Below are 25,140 nucleotides of genomic sequence, written 5' to 3'. Positions count from 1 at the left end.
CTTGTCTTTCATGATGGCTTTCCAGCCTTGCTTGGCCCCGGCCAGCCTCTTCCCTTCCCAGAGAAGGACCCTGGGAATTCCTCCCTTTGTTGGGGGAAGAAGGCCGTGTTTATTCTGGGCTGGAGTTGAAAAATCTGTTCCTAATCTCTTCCCTTATCAGGCTGGCTGTTTGCACAGGGAGAATTCAAACAGAATCAGACCTAGAAGACACAGAGGGAAGAGGCAGGGAGCAAAGAGGCCGGAGCAGGAAGGTGGGGTTTGCCCCGTTTATCGGCCCGTTATAAAGAAGCGCAGGCTCTTCTCACCATCCCTCCTCCCCCAGGACCCAATAAAAATGGAGGCCTTGAGCGCCAGCCCCGATCGGCCACCCGCCCCCACCCCAGCCTAGCTCGTGGGCACCCAGGTACCAGCTGGTATTCCGCAGAGATTGTTGACATTCTGATAGGGGCCGAGCACAAGGTGTGGCAGGGAAAGGACCTTTTCTCATAGGAAAACCCCATAAAATGGTTGGGCGGGGGTCCGACAGCCCCTGTCTCTGTGGCCCAGCGCACACCTGGACGCCGGGCAATTCCCGTTCCGGCAAGAGCTCGGCTTCACCACACAGAGCCAGAGCGGCGGCTGGATGTCTGCACACCTTCAGGGAAAGAGTCTCCCGCGGTCCCTCTTTGTTCACCTGAGCTGAGAGGGACACTGGAGGAGGGGGGAGGGGCGGAGGGGAGCCCTGGACTCGGGGTGGGGGTGGGGGTGGGGTGCTCGCACTGATGTATGCCCTTTCCCTGCAGACTCCGCTGCTCTCCCCCTTCTCCCACCCACCCAAGCACATATTAAATCCCTTTCAATCTAGGGTATTCTATGGTCTATGGTTCTCTGCTCAGACCATCTTTGCCTGTTACACAGTAAGTGATGGGACCCTCCGAGGCCTTCTTGTCCAACACCCTCATTTTGCAGATGGGGAAACTGAGGCCTGGGAAGTTGAAAGAACTTGCCCAGGTCCTATGAAGAGGAACTGGCAATCTGATTTATCTAATCAAATATAAACCAAAACACACACTGCATGTGGGTTCAATGTGCCTTTTTTGTAGGGCCAGGACAAAAAACATTGCCACACACTCCCCAATTTAATTAGCCTTTTATGCTATGGTATAATCCTACCTAATCCAATGACACATTGATTCTCCTCCCATTTAAAAAAAATAATTTATTTAGTTAATTAATTTAGAACATTTTCCCTTTCTTCTCTCTTAGACAGCTCCTCTGGGTTTCTTTTGCTGGTGGCTCATCTTCCCCACACCTTATAAATAGAGTTTTGTCTAAACTTTTTTCTATCTCCTTCGTACTTAGCATACATAGATAAATCAGGTGATAATTGAGTTCAAATTGCACCTTGAAGCCTGACTATGGGCAAGTCACTAATCTTTTCTGTACCTCAGTTTCCACATCCTTAAAATGGGTGTGATAATGGCACTTCCCTATAGGAATGTTGGGAGAATCAAATAAGATAATATATGGAAAATTCTTTAAAAGCTTTAAAGAGCTCTCTAAATGTGAGCTATTATTATTTAGACTATAGGCTGGGGGCAACTAGGTAGCTCAGTGGCTTGAGAGCCAGTCCTAAAGATGGGAGGTCCTAGGTTCAGAACTGGTCTCAGACATTTCCTATCTGTGTGACCCTGGGCAAGTCATTTAACCCCCATTGTCTAGCCCTTGCAGATCTTCTGCCCTGGAACCAATATTTAGTATTGGGTTTTATTTTAATTTTTAAACCCTTACCTTCTGTCTTAGAATAAATACTGTATACTGACTCCAAAGCAGAAGAGTGATAAGGACTAGAAAATGGGGATTAAATGATTTATTCAGGTTCACACAGCCAGGAAGTGTCTGAGATCAAATTTGAACTCAGGACCTACCATGTCCAGGGCTGGCTCTCAAACCACTGAACTACCTCGATGCCCCCAGGTAAAGGTTTTATTTGTTTGTTTATTTATCTATTTAATAACCCTTACCTTTCATCCTAGAATCAATAGTGTGTTCTGGTTCTGAGGCAGCAGAGTGGTAAGGGCTGGGCAATGGGGGTTAAGTGACTTGTCCAGGGTCACACAACTAGGAAATGTCTGAGATCAGATTTGAACCTACGACCTCCCATGTCAAGGGCTAGCTCTCAAACCACTAAGGCACCTGGCTACCCCCAGGTAAGGGTTTTAAAAAGAAGGCTACAGGCTGGCTCTGTGATTTATTTGGTACAGGGAATTACTGGATGAGGAAACTCCTGCTACTCATGAAAGATGAAACTCTTTCTGTAATTTATAGCCTTAGAGAGTTGCCTAACAAGATTGAAAGGCTAGATAACTTGACCACAGTTACATAGCTGGCCTGTTTCAGAAGTAGGCAGCCATGGGTCAGGGGATAGAGCTCTGGAACTGGAGTCAGGAAGACCTGAGTTCAAATGCAGCCTCAGATACTTCCTAGCTGTGTGACCCTGGGCAAGTCACTTAACCTCAGATTGCCTGACAGGATCAACTGGATCCAAGGGAGAAGAAAATGGCAACCCACTCCAGTATTCTTGCCAAGAAAACCTCCTGGATAGCTATGGTCCATGGAGTCACAAAGAGGCAGATGTTCTTGAATGACAATTTGAGTCTTCCTGGTTTGGGCTGCATCTCTAGCCCCTATGGCATGCTGCCAAATATTTCATCAATGTTTGATGAATTGAATTATAATTGAATGGATTTACCAGGGCAGGAGCCTCTGACAAGCTCCCTGGTACCACACTCAGTGCCCCAAGGAGTAAAAATGCTCCCATGGCTGGGGGCAGAGTGATAGGAAGGAGATGGTTGATATTTTTAGTCCACCTTGATTTCATGAATTTTGCAGGAGTGGGGTGGGGAGAGAGCTACATCATGAAGCTTAAATTAGAGTAATCAAAATACTTTGATGTTTTTCCCCCCAAAGACTATAATTTTCCTATCCATTCCTATTCAATTTTGTAATAATTCCTTAAATTTAAACAAAACTTCATATTTATCAAAATGTTCTCATCTGAATGATTTTCTTTAACCTTTCTTTCAGTGAGGTAGGTATGGCAATTATTATCATCATTTAACAGAAAGGGAAACTGAGACCTAGAGAGGAAAATGGTTTGCTCAGGATCATGTTCTCAGCTAAGACGTTTTCTATAGCATTCTCTCCCTGACTGTCTCAATTCACTCATCTTCTTTAGAAGTCTTCAAAAGTCAAGATAACTTGTATTGAACCCCTCAGGAGAGGAGGAAAAGATCAGAGTCCACCCAAAGGGGCCATTTTCCTGGCTCTGGTTCTACCTCCCACTCACTCTCCATTGCCTTTGGACCTTTTGCCAGGCAGACTATTGGGGCAATTCAAGTAGAGGGAAGATCTCAGAGTGGGGATCTCTGGGGCTATATTGGAGTGAGGTACCAGGGAATGGTATATTAGCATTTCCTGAAGCCTCAGAGTCCTTTGAGGATACTCTGTTCAAGGCTTGGAGTGTGTAGGGATAGGTAAGAATTTGCAGGTTCCTAGAGAAAGCCCCTAAATTGACTACCCAGTTGTAGACCCCCCAGTCCTTGGCATGGGCTGCTCGGTCAGAGGTCTGTCCGTGCTTTTTTCCCACGCCCTCTCCAGATGGCACAACTCCAAGCTTACTTAGAAGGCCCTTGGATGAGGCCCTTCTCCTTTCTGGATTTATTGGAGGTTTAATAATCACCATTAGCCTGTTTACAGGGGCAGCTGCTTCAAAGCCCTCTCTTCACTGGCCGACTTGTTAAATCCTCCCCCACACCCTCAGTGAGGTTGGGGAGCTGGCAGAAGGCACCAGTTCTAAGAGACAGACTCGCTTATTGGGGCGAGGGTAGCCTCAGAACCCTGGGCTCACACCCTCAGCACCACAGCTTTCTGAAGTTCCTCAATGCCCCTCCTAAACCTACCTCAAGATACCAATCCAGAGACTGGACACATTGTTGAACAATCACTTAGTGGAATCATTGGGGTGTATAGGCTGTTGTGAAGACAGAGGGACTGAGTATCCACACTCCTGCTAGAAGGACAGGTTAAGGAGGCAGGAGTGATGCTTCCTTGGCTTGGGGATGCCTGGGAACTCCTCTGGAGTCTAGGAAGGGTAGCCAGCTGTTCCCCTGCACCACTGAGAAACAGACCCAAGCAAACTGGTTTGGGTTGCAAGTTAGGAAGCAAGTTAGATTTCCTAGGATTGAACTGAGGTTTCATTGAGGCACTGTGGGAACAGGTTCCCTGGAATTTTTCAGAAGACAACTAATAGAGAACAGTTCACAGGAAGTTTTTCAACAGCAAGCAGGAGCAAAAAAACTATAGAAAGTCAAATTTGGAAGGTACCTCAGATATCGTTTTGTATAAATGGGGCAACAAGAATCCAGTTTTAATTCAGATTGTTTCATCAAATATTTATTTTTAAATAATATATTATGTTTATATTATATTAATTATTATAATTATAATAGTAAACATATTATATCTCATAATATATCAACAAATATTTATTAAGCATCTACTGGTGCAGAGCATTGTGCTGGGTACGAGGGGAGAATTAAAAAAAACTTAGACAAGACATGGTTCTTGCCCTCATGGAACTTTTACTCTAAGTGAAGGGTAAGATATAAACAAAGAAATCTATCTCCCCAAAATGGAGAAGAAACTATTTATCATTATTTCTCAGTGTTCTTTACAGGTTTGTTATCCTTGGACCACTCCTGAAGTGAGAGTGGACCCCAGGGCTCTATCAGAGGGGTTCCCTTCCTTCCCTTCCTCTCTTTCTTCCTCTTCCTTCCCCTTCCCTTCCCTTCTATTTCTTGTTGATCTCATCACTCCTGTAGATTAACTTCTCAGATCTACATATCTAATCCTTGTCAGAAATTCTGGTCCTTTATCTCTAACTGTGGGGCATATCTACTCTTAGTGATGCAGCTAGCATTTCAGGTACATTAAATAATAGAGGTGACAATGGGCATCCTTTCTTCACTCCTGATCTTATTGGGAAGGCTTCTAATTTATCCCCATTGCAGATGACGTTGCTGATGGTTTTAGATAAATACTACTACTAACATTTTAATGAGAGGTCCATTTGTTTCTATGTAACTGGGGGGCATCTCAAACACACATGTCTACACAGAACTCATTACCTTTCTCCCTAAACCTTAAGCTCCTTATTTTTGTTGAGGACACCACCATCCTTCTAGAAGCCAAGGTTTAGGACTTTTCACTTTCTCAAACCTCATTTTCAATCCAGTAGCCCAAATCTCATCTATTCTGTCTTCTTAACATCTCCTGAACCTGTCTTGCTCTTTACTCATGCCACAATCACATCAAGTCAGTAATCCAGGCACTCACTTGCAACCACTCACCTGGGCTATTACAATAGCCTCCTAATTGATCTTTTGCATCTCATTTCTCCTTTCTTTGTTCCAATCTACACACTGTTGCCAAATTTATATCCTTAAAGCCCAAGTCTGACCATACAATTCCCAGTGGCTCCCTACTGCCTCTAGTATTAAATAAATAAATGAAAACCAAAAAAATTTAATTGGATTATATAAATGCCCTCTACCACTAGGCATTTAAATTCATTCATAACCTAGTTTCAGTTTATCTTTTCAAACTTATTCTATAGCACTCTTCTATCATGTACTCTTTTAAAAAACAAAATATAACAAACAAACAAAAAGTCCTTACCTTTTGTCTCAGAATCTGTGTATTGGTTCCAAATCAGAAAGAACAGTAAGGGCTAGGCAAGGAGCTCAAGTGACTTGCCCAGGATCACTGAGCTAGGAAGTGTCTGAAGCAAGATTTGAATTCAGGGCTGGCTGGCAATCCACTGAGCCACCTTTCCTTCCTATCACATACACTTCAGCCCAACCCAAGTGTTCTGCTTGCAGTTTCTTTTACACAACCAGCTCAGTGTCTTGTGTATAAACTGTCTCCCATGCCTGGAATGTTTTAGCTCCTCATCTTTACTTGTTAGAATCCTGACTTCCTTTTAAGGCTCGATTTAAGTGGCACTTCCTTTAAAGGCCTTGATTGATTACCTCCTCTCCATTGGTACTACCAATCACTCACTGTATGTTTATTTTGTATTAATCTGTGTATATTTATCTGGGAATATGGTATACCTCCCTACTAGAATGTAAGTTCCTTACAGGGCATATGTATTTAAACTGTCAGTACCTGGCACACAGTAGGCACTTGATAATGTCCATTGATTGATTGATCCTAGTTTGGAGGGGAAAACAAAACAAAACATAGGATTTCAGCTCTGCTACTTATTAGGCAAGTCACTTAACTTCAGAGGGCCTCAGTTTCTTAATCCATAAAATAAAGATGAGGAGGAACTAGGTGCTCTCTAAGGCCCTTCCCAGGTATAAATTCTATGACTTTCCAGAGGTTGTACAAGCAAAGTTGGGAGTGAGACCCAGGTGTCCTGATTCCCAACCTAAGCCTTTACAGTAAGTTGGTATCTCCTCGTGTACATATTGTTGTCTCCCTGTAAGAGGCTAAGCTCTTTGAAGGATGCCAAGAAGGTGGGGTACAGTCTGTATGGAAGCTCTACCTGGTGCCTCTCCAATAACATCCTATAGATAGCCTTGAGTCCCCTCTCCCACCTCCACTCCCCATCAGTATCTGTGGTCCCCAGCCCTTCCAAAGGCAGCCTCTTCTTCCTCTCCCTCTCCTCCCCTGGGCAGTCTCCTTCTCCAGGTTGGAAGGAGGGGACGTGTCTGGAGCTTTCCTTATGCTCTGGACTCAGCTTAGGCAGGGTAGTCTGGGTCTTGGATTATTCACCAAGGGTTGTCTTTGGGGAGCTCATTCATTCTCCCAAAGGCCAGATTGATCTGGGGCTGAGGCTGGGGGTAGAGAGAAGGAGCATCTGCTTCTCTCTGCCTTTCCCACACAAGCCCAGCTCCTCCTGGACACCCAAATTCGTTACTCTGGAGAGAGCACTGCCCCTACCCACCAGTACAGAAATGCCCTTCGGGACTCAGCGGGGAGAAATCCTTTGTAATGTATGGGCAGAACTATTGCCCAAGCAGCCTCTGGGAGGGCTAGGGAGACCACAGGCCAAAGGGACCACAAGAGAGAGACCCACAGGACACCATCTGGGGGCTGTAGCCTCAGCCCAGGACCACTAACCTAAGATTCTGTTGATGCCCACCCAGGGTCACAGACAGAGGGTTCTCAGAGCCTCTGAAGCCTCAAGAGACATTGCATTGATATTTTCTTGCAATTAAACCTTCCAAAGGGAGAGCTGGGCAGGGGCGTTGGGTTGCTGAGCTGTCACTCACTTTGTGGAGGGTTGATTCCCCCAGGGGGCACTGGTCTGCCAGGGAAAGAACCAAAAGAGATGGAAAATGAATCAGTCAGGGTCTGGGAGAAAGCTGCCACTGCTGGTGTGCTCCGTTCCCTCAATCCCACCCACAACCTTTATGTAATGCCCAAGGGGACCCTGTACCTCAAGGGGCTACAGAACTGTTGGCTTGTAATTTGTAATGGCAATGGTGGGATCTGGGGGGAGCACTGGGGGGCTTGAAACTGTGAAGAGGGAGCCTAACAATTTTCATTTCCAAGGCCTGCTTAGGAAGGACAGGCTATGAGTGGTAACTGGTTCAATTAGGGTATGTCTGCTGGTTTATGTGGATATCTGGGGGGCATTTATTATGTACGTTTGTATTTCTGGATATTTGGGCATGTGTCAATCTGTGTGTGGAATTCTCTGTGTCCTTGAGGTGGCATCTTGTCAGGAAAAGAACACAGGACTGAGAGACAAGAGATCGATCTCTGGCATTAATTAATTGACTGGGAGACTTTACGCAAGTCACTTTCCTTCTTATTTTCCTTCTCTGTAAAATAAAGTAATTGGAAAAGATGATCTTTAGGACCCTTTCAAACTTTAAATCCTGTGATCCTATAATCTCTCTAGATCTGAGAGTAAATAGTTGGCCCAGCGCCTCACCCCCAGCTCCATCCCCCAGCCCAGATGGACAGGCACCAGCCTAAGGGTGGGTGACTCTGACCAGGCGTCGCTTCCCTGGGCTGCCTCCCAGGAGGCTCCTGCAGAGGACACAGCAAGGACCAATTTCCCAGTCCTTTCTTCTCAGCAAACAAAGCCCAGCGCTGGCCATATGCTGCCTGTGAGGCTGGGGCTTTGATTTGCCTGGGACAAGGAGGCTGGGCTGTCACCCAACACCAGGGCGGGTCCTTGATGGGTAGAGCTCAAGTCAGCTCCCCTTTTATCCTCTGGGATTTCTGCTTCCTTTCCTCTGGCACTCCTCTCCCTTTTCTAGTACCACTCAGTGCCCCTCCTTACTGAACTACCAGGACCAGAGTTCTCCCTCTTCTGGACTTTTCTCTCCTCCTTTCCTCTCATGATCTGATCTTAGGAGCATCCCGTCTTGGAAACTAACTTCCAATGAAAGACTGATAAGAACAAGTCTAGCGTGGGTCCTTTCTGGACGTCCCCGATGGGCCCACAAGCAGCCAGAAGCTATACTGACATAGTAATGGAGATGGAGTGGCAGCAGCAAGAGTTGTAGATCATTCTTGTCCCAAGAACAGCTGAAGTCTTCTTTCCATTCATCTCCTATCCTCTCTGTTTGGCCAGCACCCTGGTCAACATAAGGACAAGGAGAAGTCATTCTTGGCATAGATAAGGAAGAAAAACTTTTTTCTAGTGAGGATGAAAACACTGAGCTTCAATTAGAGCTAGGATTTAGGATAGATAAGAAGGGCTTTAGAGAAGGGTTACCAGTGAAAATGGAATGGAATCAGTACAGGGAGTGAATGTGTTTTCTGGGGAAATCACTAATGAAAACAGTCCAGAGCAATTAGAGTCTAATGCTAATAAGGCCCAACCTTGACCCCCAGTTACAGACTGGCTACTAACCCTAGCTAGGGAGAGAACTCTAATTATAGCCATAGACAGCCTAACTCTCTCTGTCTCTCTCTGTCTCAGTCTCTGTGTCTCTGTCTCTCTCCCTCTCTCCCCTACTCTCTCCCTCTCTCTGTCTCTGTCTGTCTGTCTCCCTCTCTTTCCCTCTCCCATCTCTCTTCCTCTCTCTGTCTGTCTGTCTCTGTCTCTCCCCCTCTCCCCTTCCCTTTCTCTGACTCTCTCCCTCCCTCTCTCCCTTCCTCCCTTCCCTCCCTCCTCTCATTTGCTCCCTTGCCTAACAACTTTCTTTTCCCCTCTCCCTGGGTTCTGATGAAAAGTTGCTAACTGTAGCTTTGGAAGTTTAACTCAAAGAACTGGTAGGCAATTTCAATTCTAGAACATTAAAACTGTAGATTATTATTTTAGGGATAAAAAATTGACTAACCTTTGATTGTTAACTGTCCTAGGCCAAAGACCAAGATGTAATGCTATGGCAGGTCAACAAAATGAGCTTGTTGGTCATCACAAAGGAGACTAGGTGAAAAGAATGGATGGAATAGCCATCACCAGTGCTAGATACATAGCTCTGGATGCATGTCCTGCTGATGCCCCAAAGTACTGTCCATTCTTTTCTCCACTTCCCTCCCTCCTTGCCTCCCTCCCCCCCTCTCTCCATGGTTTCTATCCCCTATATACCTCCCAGATCTTTCTCCAAAGCCTAGCCCCTTCCCCTCCATCAACCCCACAAGGGGCAGACTGTTGGCTCCTTTGCTCTGTTCTCTGACTGCACTCTAGGCTTTCCTGGCTCAGCCCTGCTGGGAATTTTAGGGGCCATGTCAATTTTCCATTATTTTCTCCCTATCATCACCCATCCCAGCAAGCTGTAAAGACTATTAAGAAGGAGGGGGGGGGGGTGTGAGTCCAATTGACTTCATCAGTACCAAACAGTTCTCCAGAATCCTGCAAGCCTGTCTCTACAGTCTCATGGAATCACACTCTTCTTTAGGCTTCTATCTTCAGTTCAACAGGCACCTCCTGAGCCAGGTGTGCTATCTCTGATGAATAAGTTAAGGTGTTTAAAGGGCTTTGCAGACTCTAAAGCTTAGCAGCATGTCAGTTAGCATTACCATCATCATTATTTATGCCCTGTGAACATCTGTGGGGGCAGATTTGGGGATGGGCTGAGACCTCTAATTTGGGTGACTGCTTTGAAGGGCAATGCTCTGGTCCCCTGCCCTGGCTCCTACCTCAGATAGCTTTCCCATCAGCTTACTCCCCATTAATGTCAAGGTGCCGAGCACCCTCATGTGGGCTCTCTTAGGACTGCAAAGGGCTTGACTTCCCTCTCTTGGCCATTATCTTTCCATCCTCTGGTCCTCCCCCAGACTCTAAGTAGCACTGGGAGTGTTGTTGGTGTGGTCAAAGGCATTGACTAAATTGAAAGAGACTCAATCTGCAAACAGGGCTTTCATCCAAGCCCCAATTAGAATTTTTTAATGCTTTCCCCCTTTCTAGGGTAAATAGTTCTGTGAGAGATGACAACTGAGTGAGGGGAACTGGGAAGGAAATGGGGGCTCCCTGTAAGGATGAGAGCCCAGTGAGGTAATAGGAGGCACACTGGGGAGGAAGGTGACTCAGTGATTGAGCTTGGGCAGGGAGTAAGAGGAAATGGCCCTTCAGGATATAGGGGCTCCAGGAAGATGTGGGGCTCTGTGTTAGGATGGGTACTCCTTGAAGGTGAAGAGGCTCATTTAGGGAAATGGGAGCTTACTGAAAATAAGGGAGCTCAGTGAAGGGTTCTCAGCTTCACAATGAGGCTTGGGTTTGAGAGTCTCCTATAGGGATGAAGACTCAGTGAAGTCATGAGATCTCAGTGAGGGAAAAGAGGGTTAAGAAAAGGGGTCCAATGAGGACAGGGGCTTAATGAAGGAGATCATTACTCAGTCACCTGGGATTCAGTTAAGAGTTTGGGAGCTAAGTAAGGTGAGGAATGAGCTTACCATGAAAAGTTCAGGGATTGGAGGTTTTCTGTTGGGATAAAAGCTCAGTAAGAATCTCTCTCCTGGAACATTGTACACAGAGACAAACACACTGTGGTATCATTGAACGTAATGGACTTCTCCATTAGTGGTGGTGTAATGTCCCTGCACAATCTGCAGGGATCAAGGAGAAAAAAACACTATCCATAAGCAGAGGACAAACTGAGGGAGTAGAAACACCGAGGAAAAGCAACTGCCTGACTACAATGGCTGAGGGGACATGACAGAGGAAAGACTCTGAGTGAACACTCTGATGCAAATACTAACAACATGGCAATGGGTTCGAGTCAAGAACACATATGATACCAGTGGAATCACGCGTTGGCCACGGGGGGTGGGAGGGAGGAAAAGAAAATGATCTTTGTCCTTAATGAAAAATGCATGGAAATGATCAAATAAAATACTATAAAATTAAAAAGAAAAAAGAAAAGAAAAAAGAAAAAAAAAGAATCTCTCTCCTGGACCACTGCCTTGTCTTGGCAGAGGGTCTTGAGCAGCTCAAAGAAACTCTGAGCTATGCTGGACAGGTCATGGTGGAGTGTTCTGACAAAAGGTAATCCACTAGAGAAGGAAATGGCAAACCACTCTAGTAACTTTGCCAAGAGAACCCCATGGAAAGTGTTAAAATGTTGAAAGATACGACCTTGGTGTGCTATGGTCCAAAAGTCACAAAGAGTCGGACATAACTGAAAGACTGAACAACAAGAAGGGGAATATGAGCTCTCTAGAAGGCACAGGGATGTCTTCAGTTCACTTTTACCCAGTCTGGCCCCAAACCTCCTGATCCAGTTCCCAGAATCAGACTCCATCTCTAATAGACTATTTTTTAGCTCTCTTAAAGTACAGTTCAATACGATCTTTAGAAGACCTCAACAATTGATTGGCTTAAGCTAAGAGCTCCACAGTTTTGGTAGCCCTATGAGATTCCCAGATACCAGGAACCATTTTATAGGATTTATAGGGAGATGGAGACCCAAAATAATTTGTACTAGGACTACTGAAAGTTTGGGTCAATCTCCAACCTTCTAATTCTTATTTTGGTAATTGCAAGATAATAATCTGTTCTGTTATTTCTGCTCTATTATTTATCTTCAACCTCTCCTCATCTACTGACTCCTACCTGACTGCCTCCAATACACCCATGTCTTCCCCCATCCTCAAAAGAGCCTCAATTGATGCTCCCATCCTGAATAACTACCATCCTATATCCATTCTGTCCTTTGTGGCTAAACTCCTTGAAAGGGTTATCTACAGTAGATGCCTTCACCTTCTCTCCCTTTACTCTTTTCTTAACTTTTTACAATCTGGCTTCCTACCTCATCATTCTAGTCTTTAGAATTATCAAAGATCTTTTAGTTGCCATATCCAGTGGCCTTTTTCCAATCCTCAATATCCTTGATTTCTCTGCAGCCTTTGACATGTTGATCATTCTCTTCTCCTTGATTATCTCTTTCCTTTAGGTTTTTAGGACCCCACTCTTCTGGTCCTCCTATCTACTTTATCTCAGTCTGCTTTGCTGTATCCTCATCCAGGTGATGCCCTTTAATTCTAGGCCGCTTACAGGATTCTTTCTTCTCCTCCCCACCTATTCCTTCCCTTGGTCATCTTATCAGTTCCAATGGATTTAATGACCAATTCTATGCTGATTCTCAAATTTACCTATCCTGACCTAACCTCTACTGATTTCTACTCTTGTGTCTCCATCTGCCTTTCAGACATCTCAAAATGGGTGACCAGTAGATATAAACTCACCATATACCAAACAGATTCCATCATCTTTCCTGCCAAACTCTTCCCTACTCATACTTCCCCTATTATTATAGAGAGCATGATCATCCTCCTGTATATTTAGGTACCATCTTCAACTTCTTACTATCTTCCCCAAAACCTTGACAAAGACAACCTGTTACCAAAGCTATTGATTTCACCTTTTTTATATGTCTTGAAAATACCCCCTTCTCTTGTCTGATATTGTCATCAATTTGGTGCAGGCCTCATTGCCTCAAACCTAGACTATTGCAATACACTGATGGTGGGTCTGGCTGCCTCTCTCCCTACTCCAAATCATCCTCTATTTGGCCACTAAAGCGATTTTCCTAAAATGCAGGTCTAACTACATTATTTTCCTATTCAATAAACCCCAGTGGCTTCCCATTGCCTCCAGGATGACATACAAAATTCTCTGCTTGGCATTCAAGGACCTTTATAACCTAGCCTTCTCCCTTTTGAGTCCTCTTATAAATGACTCCCTGCCACAAATTCTTTGATCTAGTCTCCTTGCCCTTCCATGAACAAGATATTCTCTTTCTTGGCTATAGGCATTTTCTCTGACTGTCTCCTGTGTCTGGAATGTTTTCCCTCCTCATCTCTGCCTCCTGGCTTTCCTGACTTCCTTCAAAGCTCCAGTAAAATCTATAGGAAACTTTTCTCAACCCATAATTCCAGTTCCTTCCCTCTGCTATCCTATATGTAACTTGTTTGCACATATTTACTTGTATTTCTCCTTATCCTATTAGGAGTTTTTTGAGGGCAAGGACTGTCTTTTGCCTCCTTTTTTTTTTTAAATCTCCAGTGCTTAACATGGTTCCTAGCACATAGTAGATGCTTTCTAAAGGTTTATTGGCTGACTCACTGCTATAAAAAAAAATTCAATTATATGAGGATAAATTAAAATTTAATCAATAATTTCCAGGAAAGCGAGATGAAAGTTTTCTTTATATACTGTACCCATGCTATGCTTATACCCGACAAGTGTTTTACTTTTAAAAAATAACTGAGAAGCAATGGAAATAGTTAAATATGAAAAACCAGTAGATGTTTAGAGAAGGCATTGTGCAAGAGACTGATCATAGGTCATGCTTATGTGGACTCTCAAGTAAGACCAACCCTGGAAATGTCAAGAAGTTTCCATTTTTATAAACGAATTTTTTGGATTGTGATCAGACTGGCTGCAATATTTATCTTTGCCTACATCCTTACCTGCAACCCCTCTAGTCCTCCCTGGTTCCCAAAGGCTGTTCCTTTCACATTCCTGGAGTAGCACCTCCCCCTAGTGGCCAGTGGAGGCTCTAATTTGAGCTCTAAAATTGTGTTATTTAGTGTGGGCACAGAGGTCCTCTGACGCCAGATCCTGAGCTGTAAAAACAAAGAAACCCCCCAAATGGTTCCTTCTGTTTCCTCCATGTGTCCCATGGTGCTCTTCCAAGGACGTTTGGAGGAAGCTATGGGTAAGAAGGGATAGGAAGGAGGTGATCCTCTCGTAAGGGTGACTGACAAGTTTAGGAGTCTCTCAAAGTCCAGTCCTCAAGCACTGAGCAAGGGAGGATCAGCTGCTCCCCTTTTTGGTGGTAGGAAGGCTTGGTCTATCTATCTGTTCAGCCATGCATTTGAAATTTCTTCTGTATGCTTAGCCTTGGCTAGGCACAATGGAGTGCCAGGAGAAGGCTGGAGTGAGGGGGCAAGGGTAAAGAAGGAAGGGATCATTTCTTTTCCTGTCTCCCCAAAGCCCTGTTTTTATAAAGAAACTCTATAAATGTATATACTTTACACATTATTTTATTTTTATATTTATTATTTGCAGTTATTTTATACAGTTATTTTATATATTATATATGGCATATATAATATATAAATTTATTATGTTATATATTATATATAGCATATATAAATTTATAAAGAAAATAAAGCCAACAGATGGCTGGACTCTTTGTTAATTCAGCCCAGCCATAAGAATGGTGGCCTGGATATCTTTCATAAAAAAAGAAAATGAATAATATGATGAACAAGAAAAAGTCAAAATATTTTTAAAAGCTAATAACAAAACCACCTCAACTGTATCTTCTTCAAATCTTATCTACAGATAAAATATTTTAAAATAAGTTTATGTCAGTGTAATTTGGTTTTATAACAACATAATTTACCCCCTCTCAGAGTCATCCCATATACCAAATTTTTTAAGACAAAAAAAGAAAAAGAATCATCCCGATTGATTACTATATCAAAAAAGTCTGAAAAAGATGTGTAATGTTTCATACTTGAGGACCTCCCACCTCTGCAAAAGGGTAGCACTATCTTCTCCTATTTCTTCTTTGGAACTATGCTTATACTATGTCATTTGGTAACAACCACTTTTGATTGTGTGTGTGTGTGATTTCTATTTACTTTGCTGTAGTCATATATATATATTTTTCTTGGCTCTGCTTGTTTTGTTGTTCAGTTGTTTCTGAAGTCTCATGACTTAATTTGGGGGTTTCTTTTTTTCTTTTTCTTTTTAAACCCTTACCTTCTGTCTTAGAATCATTACTGTGTATTGGTTCCAAGGCAGAAGAGTGGTAAGGGCTAGGCAATGGGGGTTAAGTGACTTGCCCAGGGTCACACAGCTGGGAAGTGTCTGAGGCCAGATTTGAACCTAGGACCTCCCATCTCTAGGCCTGGCTCTTAATCCACTGAGCTACCCAGATGCCCCCCATTTGGGTTGGGGTTCTTTTTTTTTGGCAAATCACACAGGAGTGATTTGCCATTTTCTTTTCCAACTCATTTTACTGATAAAGAAACTGAGCCCAACTGAATTAAGTGTCTTAACAAAGGTCACACAGCTAGTAAGTGTCTGAGATAATATCTGAACTCAGGAAAATAAGTCTCCCTGATTCCAGGAAGCTAGCCCTCTAGGCACTATGGCACCACCTAGCTGCTGCTAGTACCTAGTAGCTGCTCCTACTGCTTACTTTTCTCTGTATCAGTTTGTGGAGATCTTTCCATGCCTCTCCACAGTTATCATATTCATAATTTCTTATGGCACAGTAATATTCCATTGCATTCATGTCCTATAATTTGCATGAAATGTTTTTAAATGCCATTCTTCTGCTTTCTTCACATTATGTTATTTCACCTGTTTTCCCATTAATTTATATTCCTTAGAGTCATGATTTTAATGGTGCTGAATTAATTAACTCAATGAATGAATTAATACTGAATTCCATTGACATTGACATACTTCAGTTTGTTCAGTTTTCCCTCACTGTTAGACATAGATTATTTTTTTTATTAGGTAGAAGGTGGAGGGCCTGGACCTGTGATTTCCCTGGAGTAGGGAACTCCAGTATGAGGAAACTCCCTTTACCAAGCAAGTCAGTATTACAGTTGTAGAGAGGAGCCTAGGGCACTGAGAAATTGTGACTTACCCAGGATCATCCGATCCCTATAGGTCAGGGGAAGGGCTTGAACATGGTTTTTCTGGGCTTCAAGGCTAACTCTCAAACTGCTATTCCATGCTACATTTCATTTATAAAGTGGGTAAGAAGTAGATTCATAAATCCAAGATAATATGGGAGAGTGGAAGGAAGGCACTAGCAGCTGGAGAAGATCAAGAAAGGCCTCATGTAGGAGATAACAGGGAGCAGCCAGAAGGCCCAGCAGATAGAACATCAGGCCTGGAAACCAGAGAGATTCATCTTTGTAAGTTCAAATCTAGCCTCAGACACTTCCTAGCTATGTGACTTATTAGTGAGTCATTTGACCCTATTTACCTCAGTTTCCTCATCTGTAAAATAAACTGGAAAAGGAAATGGCAAACCACTCCAGGATCATTGTCAAGAAAACTCTGAATGGGGTCATGAAGAGTTGGACACGACTGAATAAAGAAGCTAATGGGCGTTTATGGAGTGGTCAGAGCCCTGGCCAAGTTCTTTTTGGCTGCTCATCCACCTTCTATGCCCAGCTCTCACCTGTGGCTCCAAGAAGCTGTGGGTTGAGCAGCTAACGGTCATCCTCTGGCAGAATTATCTCAGCAGAAGGGCTAACCCAGGTTGAGGGTAACCAACAGACCTCAAACTTGTCAGTGAGTTAGGGGAATGTCTACCCCAAGCATGTGAAGACTTCTCCCAGCAGAATGGGTGAATGAGAACAACTTGTTCCAATGGCCAGGAAGGTAGCTGAAGCCAGAACTGGGAAGCTCTTGGAGCTTGGTCAGACATGGAGGATGCCAAGGTCATCCATTGCTTCCTGGGCCATCACCAGTTGTCCTGACTTTCGTCTTGCCATTGGACTCTGATGACTATGGAAGAGTGCGACCAATGGCTTTGTGCAACTCTGTTTCAATTATAGCCAAGACATCATCCTTTGTTGTCATTGGTTCTCTTCCATAAATATAGAATGCACAAGAGTGTGAGCCAAGCTGATCTCTGAACAAATACTTATATAAACATCTACTTTGTGTCAGGGATTATGCTAGGTACTGAGATCAAACAAACACACAAACAAAAAAAAGAAATATTTTTTGCCCTTCAAGAAGTCCTGAGTTCAAATGTGGTCCCATAAAGAAAAGAATGTTAAAAATAAATAAATAATAAATATTATGGGTGGGAGGGAGGAAATCTAGAACTCAAAATCTAAAAAGAAAAGGATATCAAATGTGGCCTCAGATACTTACTAGTTGTGTGATCCTGGGCAAGTCATTTAACCCCAGGTACCTACCCCTCACCACTTTTCTACTTTGGAACTAAAACTTATTATCAATTCTAATGTAGAAGGTAAGGATTTTTCAAATTAAATTGAATTATTTAATTTTTCCCATGGCTACATGATTCTTATTGCCTCCCTCCCTAGGGTTTTAAAAAAGTAATTATATAATATTTTTCAAATACAAAGTCATTTCAAGGAAAGATCTTTTATAGAAGGTGGCACTTGAGCTGAGTTTTGAAGAGAACTAGAGGTTTAAGAGGCAGGAGAGAGAATACATTCTAGGCAGAGGAATCAGCTTTTGTAAAGAGATAGTGACAAGAGTTGACATGTTTTATATAGGAAGGAATAAGCAAGATAGTGTGTCTAGAATGATCATGGTATAGATAACAATGCATAGTAAAAATGGAAAAACAGGAAGATACTAAATCATGAGGGGCTTTAAATGACAGATGGAGGAGTTTATATTTTATCCTAGAGTTAACAAGAAGCAACAGCTAAAGTTGCTTTTTTTTAAATTATATTTTATTTGATAATTTCCAAGCATTATTCATTAAAGACATAGATCATTTTCTTTTCCTCCCCCCACCCCCCATAGCCGACGCGTAAATCCACTGGGCATTACATGTTTTCTTGATTTGAACCCATTGCTATGTTTATAATATTTGCATTAGAGTGTTCATTTAGAGTCTCTCCTCTGTCATGTCCCCTCAACCGCTGTATTCAGGCAGTTGCTTTTCCTCGGTGTTTCCACTCCCATAGTTTATCCTTTGCTTATGAATAGTGTTTTTTTCTCCTAGATCCCTGCAAATTGTTCAGGGACATTACACCGCCACTAATGGGGAAGTCCATTACATTCGATTATACCACAGTGTATCAGTCTCTGTGTACAATGTTCTCCTGGTTCTGCTCCTCTTGCTCTGCATCACTTCCTGGAGGTTGTTCCAGTCACCATGGAATTCCTCCACTTTATTATTCCTTTTAGCACAATAGTATTCCATCACCAACATATACCACAATTTGCTCAGCCATTCCCCAATTGATGGGCATCCCCTCGTTTTCCAGTTTTTGGCCACCACAAAGAGCGCAGCTATGAATATTTTTGTACAAGTCTTTTTGTCCATTATCTCTTTGGGGTACAGACCCAGCAGTGCTATGGCTGGATCAAAGGGTAGATATTCTTTTGTCACCCTTTGGGCATAGTTCCAAATTGCCCTCCAGAATGGTTGGATCAGTTCACAACTCCACCAGCAATGAATTAATGTCCCTACTTTGCCACATCCCCTCCAGCATTCATTACTTTCCTTTGCTGTTATGTTAGCCAATCTGCTAGGTGTGAGGTGATACCTCAGAGTTGTTTTTATTTGCATCTCTCTGATTATAAGAGATTTAGAACACTTCTTCATGTGCTTGTTAATAGTTTTGATTTCTTTATCTGAGAACTGCCTATCCATGTCCCTTGCCCATTTATCAATTGGAGAATGGCTTGATTTTTTGTACAATTGATTTAGCTCTTTATAAATATGAGTAATTAAACCTTTGTCAGAGGTTTCTATGAAGATTTTTTCCCAATTTGTTGTTTCCCTTCTGATTTTAGTTACATTGGTTTTGTTTGTACAAAAGCTTTTTAGTTTGATGTAGTCAAAATTATTTATTTTACATTTTGTGATTCTTTCTATGTCTTGCTTGGTTTTTAAGTCTTTCCCCTCCCAAAGGTCTGACATGTATACTATTCTGTGTTTACCCAATTTACTTATGGTTTCCTTCTTTATGTTTAAGTCACTCACCCATTTTGAATTTATCTTGGTGTAGGGTGTGAGGTGTTGATCTATTCCTAGTCTCTCCCACACTGTCTTCCAATTTTCCCAGCAGTTTTTATCGAATAGTGGATTTTTGTCCCAAAAGCTGGGATCTTTGGGTTTATCGTATACTGTCTTGCTGAGGTCGCTTTCCCCCAGTCTATTCCACTGATCTTCCTTTCTGTTTCTTAGCCAGTACCAAATTGTTTTGATGACTGCTGCTTTGTAATATAGTTTAAGGTCAGGGACTGCAAGGTCCCCATCATATGTGTTTTTTTTTCATTATTTCCCTGGATATTCTTGATCTTTTGTTCTTCCAAATGAACTTTGTTATGGTTTTTTCTAAATCAGTGAAGAAGTATTTTGGTAGTTCAATGGGTATGGCACTAAATAGATAAATAAGTTTGGGTAGGATGGTCATTTTTATTATATTGGCTCGTCCTATCCATGAGCAGTTAATGTTTTTCCAATTGCTCAAGTCTAGTTTTAGTTGTGTGGAGAGTGTTTTGTAGTTGTGTTCATATAGTTCCTGTGTTTGTCTCAGGAGGTAGATTCCTAGGTATTTTATTTTGTCTAAGGCGATTTTGAATGGGATTTCTCTTTCTAGTTTTTGCTGCTGAGCTGTGTTGGAGATATATAGAAAAGCTGATGATTTATGTGGGTTTATTTTGTATCCTGCAACTTTGCTAAAGTTGTTGATTATTTCAATTAGCTTTTTGGTTGAATCTCTAGGATTCTTTAAGTAGACCATCATGTCATCTGCAAAGAGTGATAACTTGGTCTCCTCCTTGCCTATTTTGATGCCTTCAATTTCTTTTTCTTCTCTAATTGCTACTGCTAGTGTTTCTAGTACAATGTCAAATAGTAGAGGTGATAATGGGCATCCTTGTTTCACTCATGATCTTATTGGGAATGCATCTAGTTTATCCCCATTGCAGATGATATTAGCTGATGGTTTTAGATATATACTGTTTATTATTTTTAGGAATGACCCTTCTATTCCTATGCTTTCTAGTGTTTTTAATAGGAATGGGTGTTGTATTTTATCAAATGCTTTTTCTGCGTCTGTTGAGATAATCATGTGGTTCTTGCTGGTTTGCTTGTTGATGTGGTCAATTATGTGGATGGTTTTCCTAATGTTGAACCAGCCCTGCATCCCTGGTATAAATCCTACTTGATCATGGTGAATGATCCTTCTGATCACTTGCTGGAGTCTTTTTGCTAGTATCCTATTTAAGATTTTTGCATCTATATTCATTAGGGAGATTGGTCTATAGTTTTCTTTCTCTGTTTTTGACTTGCCTGGTTTTGGAATCAGTACCATGTTTGTGTCGTAAAAGGAGTTTGGTAGAACTCCCTCTTTGCTTATTATGTCAAATAGTTTGTATAGTATTGGGATTAACTGTTCTCTGAATGTTTGATAGAATTCACTGGTGAATCCATCAGGCCCTGGGGATTTTTTCTTAGGAAGTTCTTTGATGGCTTGTTGGATTTCATTTTTTGATATGGGATTATTTAAGAATTCTATTTCCTCTTCTGTTAGTCTAGGCAGTTTGTATTTTTGTATATATTCATCCATATCTCCTAAATTGGTGTATTTATTGCCATATAATTGGGCAAAGTAATTTCTAATGATTGCCTTAATTTCCTCTTCATCGGAAGTGCTGTCCCCCTTTTCATCTTTAATGCTGTTAATTTGCTTTTCTTCCTTCCTTTTTTTAATTAGATTGACCAGTACTTTGTCTATTTTGTTTGTTTTTTCAAAGTACCAGCTTTTTGTCTTATTTATTAAATCAATAGTTCTATCACTTTCGATTTTATTAATTTCTCCCTTAATTTTTAGGATTTCTAGTTTGGTTTTCTGCTGGGGGGTTTTAATTTGATCGCTTTCGAGTTTTTTCATTTGCATTTCCAATTGATTGATCTCTGCTCTCCCTAGTTTGTTAATATAAACATTCAGGGATATGAATTTACCTCTGATTACCACTTTGGCTGCATCCCAAAAGGTTTGAAAGGATGTCTCGCCATTGTCATTTTCCTCGATGAAATTATTAATTGTTTCTATGATTTCTTCTTTAACTAAACGGTTTTGGAGTATCATATTGTTTAATTTCCAATTGGTTTTAGATTTGGTTTCTAAAGTTGCTTCTTGAGCAAGGGAATAATAAGATTAGATCTGTGCTTTAGGTATCTGGCAGCTATGTGGAAAGAGGAGAGAATGGCTGTAGGAGACGAATTAAGATGCTGCTATGGTGTGAGTGGAGAGAAGGGGATGGATGCAAGAGAGGAAGAGTAGGCTTGACAAGATCCGTCAACTGGTTAAATATAGAGATTAAGTCAGTCAAAAGTAGAGGTGGTTGTCTTTCCCAGGGTCACATAGCTAGGAAGTGTCTCAGATCAGATTTGAACCCAGAACCTCCTGTCTCCAGGCCTGGCTCTCTATCCACTGAGCCACCTAGCTGCCCCTTAAGGGGCTATATTTAATGGCAGGGCTAGTTTTTTCAACTTGAAGTCTGGGCTAAGATATGTATTCTACTTTTCCTTATGAACCCTTTGGGGACTCTGAGTTTATTTTTGCCTTATTTTGGTTCTCTTGTTTAAAAAGTCAAGAAGACAGATTAAAATTATTATTACTTTTTAAAAAAAGAAATGTATACTTCTCCCTGCCAAACTCTTTTCTGGGACATAACCCTCCAGTTAGGTTATACTCTCTCTCTCTCTCTCTCTCTCTCTCTCTCTCTCTCTCTCTCTCTCTCTCTCTCTCTCTCTCTCTCTCAGCTCTGTCTTGAGGGAAATAGTTGGCCCTAGGCCAGAGCCAATAGCTTTGCTGAGGATACAAGAGGGTGAATAAAATCTGGAGAGAGAATAAAGGAGAAGGTTGGAAGAGAGAAGAAGGGGAAGGGAGGGGAGATGAAGAAGCAACAAGTAGACAAAATGTTAGAGCTAGAAGGGAATTTAATGATAATTTTGTTTGTTTCCTTTTTTTCCCTTTATTTTTCTTAGAGATCATTTTGTCCAACCACCTCTTCTTAAAGATGGGAAAACCTAGGCCTGGAGATAGAAAGGATTTTCCACTTAAAAACCACCTCTATTCAGAATTTCCCTGCTTCTTTCAAAGGCATTACCATTCTTTTGATCTTCCAAATTCATAACATTATACTGGACTCCTCACCATCCCTGGCTTCAGATATCCAATCAGTTGCCAAATCTTGACATTTTTTACCTAGACCACACCCATCTCCAATTGTCTGATTCATTTCAGCAATCATTTACAAAGTTCTTTTTATTAAAAAAAAAGATGAAAAATGATACAATCTCTGTCCTAAAAAATACACTACTTTCTGTAAAATGCTTTCCCCAGTTTTTTCTTTCTTTCTTTTTTTTTTTAACCCTTTCCTTCTGTCTTAGAATCAATACTTTGTATTGGTTCTAAGGCAGAAGAGTGGTAAGGACTAGGCAATGGGGGTCAAGTGATTTGCCCAGGATCACACAGCTAGGAAGTGTCTGAGGCCAAATTTGAACCCAGGACTTCCTATCTCTAGGCCTGGCTCTCAATACACTGAGCCACTCAACTGCCCCCTCCCCAGTTTTTTTTTCTTAATTTTAAGGCTTTTCCTTTGAGACTACTCCTAATTTATCTTGTGTAAATCTTGTTTGTATATAGTTTTTTGCATGTTTTCTCCCCTTTTTATATCTCCAGGGCTTAGTACAGTGTCTGGCACATCAGTTGTTCAATCTTGTCTGACTCTTCCTGAACTCGTGGGCTATAGTATACCAGGTCCTTCCATCCTCCACTATTATTCATGGGGTTTTCTTGGCAAAGATACTGGAGTAGTTCTCCATTTACATTTCTAGTGGATCACCTTTTGTAAGAGCTCTTCACTAAGACCCATCCCATCTTGAGTAACCCTACACAGCATAGCTAAATTGAGTGAGGCAAGCCACTAATCCATAACAAGGCAATGATCCAGTGATCCTGTAAATGCTAGTTGCCTGATGGACTCAGGGAATTTGTCATCTTATCTGAAGGACATAACACACATGCAAGTAAATATAAATGATGGAACAAAAGAGAGGATCAGAAAAAAACCAAACACTTTTAGCTAAAAGAAAAGGTTTTGTGGAAGAGGAAGTACCTGAGCCACAGAACTGACTCTTTCCTCTTTGTAACCACCTATACCCCTTAAAGAACCAAATCCTGTCTATTCTATCTGTGTGATCCCTCATTTATCATCCCAAAGTTCAATGTCAAATTCTACCCTTTGCTTTTGCATTGACTTGTTGTGATGATCTGACCTAATTTATGCTGTCTATATATTGTGTAATTATTCACATTGTGTCTCCTTCCTTGGACAGTAAACCCCTTAAGTGTATGAACTCTGTTTTGATAACATATATATATATATATATATATCTTAGTATACAGCCTGGCATACTCTAGGATAATGATGGCAGCTTGTGAGTCACTCCCTTGCCCCAGACAGGGGAAGGAAGAAGTGCTCCCATTGGGTTGTTGGACAGAGGGGCAACTTGGGTGCAGTGGAGAGGGGGAAGGGAGCATCCCTCTCCAGCACAAGTGCCATAGGTTCACCAGCATGGCTCTAGGAGCTTAATCAAATCAACTAGCTTAATCAAAGCTAGTTGCTAGTTTACATGACTTAAGCCCATTAAAATTTTTTGAGCTTCAGTTTCTTCATTTGTGACATGAAAGTCAGTGTTCCTACCAGAAGATCCTCCACATTCATGATTACCTTTTAGTGGTAGGAGGATAAAAAGTGATCATGAATGTGGAGGATCTTTGTTTTTCCAATTGGTTAGACCTACTTCTATTTGTGTGAAAAGTGTTTTGCAATTATGTTCATATGATTCCTGTGTTTGTCTTGGCAGATAGATTCCCAAATAGTTTATATTGTCTAGAGAGATTTAAAATGGAATTTCTCTTTTTAACTCTTGCTGCTGAGTTTTGTTGGAAATGTATAGAAATGCTGATGACTTATGTGGGTTTATTTTGTATCCTGCAACTTTGCTAAAGTTGTTGATTATTTCGACTAGCTTTTCACTTGATTTTCTAGGATTCTCTAAGTTTATCATTATATCATCCACAAAGAGTGATAGTTTAGTTTCCTCATTGCCTACTTTAATTCCTTCTATTTCTTTTTTCTTCTCTAATTACTAAAAATAGTATTTCTAGCACAATATTAAATAATGGAGGTGATAATGGGCATCCTTGCTTCACTCCCTGATGTTATTCAAAAGGCTTCTAACTTATTCCCATTGCAGACTGTGAAAAATACAGAAAGCTTCACAAATTTGCATGTCATCCTTGCGCAGGGACCATGCTAATCTCTGTATTGTTCCAGTTTTAGTATATGTGCTGCCTCAGTGAGCACTGTGAAGGATCTTTAAAAAAATCTCTACGTGTGGATAAGGGGTGACAACTCACTCCGTTCATTTTTTTACTACTGGGATAACACATGTTCCATCAAGAAAGCACCTGCTTTTGCTAATTTGGGAGTGCTAAGGAAGATTTCTGCAGTAGGGTTCTTGGCTGTGACAATCACTCATTTGTAGGCTGCTCTAGAGATAGCTTCTGAAGAATTTGTTTTTTCCTTTCCTGATATTCCCCTACATGTCTATCGCACTGGACACTGGGCTCACCTTGTTTGTGCTTAGGTCAGAACATCTTTTGAGAGTCTGTTAACTCTGATCTTTTTGCTCTCATAGTCAAATATAAAACATAAATTCCCTCCCCTTCTCCCCACACTTCCCCAAAATTTTGTACTCTAAAGGCAGAGTATTCCACACTCTAGAGGGTGCCCCATAGTGATGAAGCATGAGACTCTTTGTCTGTGTGTATGTGAGATAGATAGATAGATACATATCTGTGATAGATTTTACACATATTTTATACATATATATATATATAGAGAGAGAGAGAGAG

General features: G+C 41.7%; 1 non-coding gene across 1 annotated transcript; it reads right to left on the bottom strand.

Moving 5' to 3' along the window:
* Window positions 1-24,485: 24,485 nt before the first annotated feature.
* Window positions 24,486-24,589, bottom strand: LOC130456593 (U6 spliceosomal RNA). Its single transcript, XR_008915664.1, has one exon. It is a non-coding gene; the product is annotated as a U6 spliceosomal RNA (small nuclear RNA).
* Between the last annotated feature and the right edge of the window lie 551 nt (window positions 24,590-25,140).

Source organism: Monodelphis domestica, chromosome 1, assembly GCF_027887165.1.
Source record: "Monodelphis domestica isolate mMonDom1 chromosome 1, mMonDom1.pri, whole genome shotgun sequence".
Taxonomy (NCBI): domain Eukaryota; kingdom Metazoa; phylum Chordata; class Mammalia; order Didelphimorphia; family Didelphidae; genus Monodelphis; species Monodelphis domestica.
Note: the sequence above shows the minus strand (reverse complement) of the source record. Positions and strands in the feature narration are given on the sequence as shown.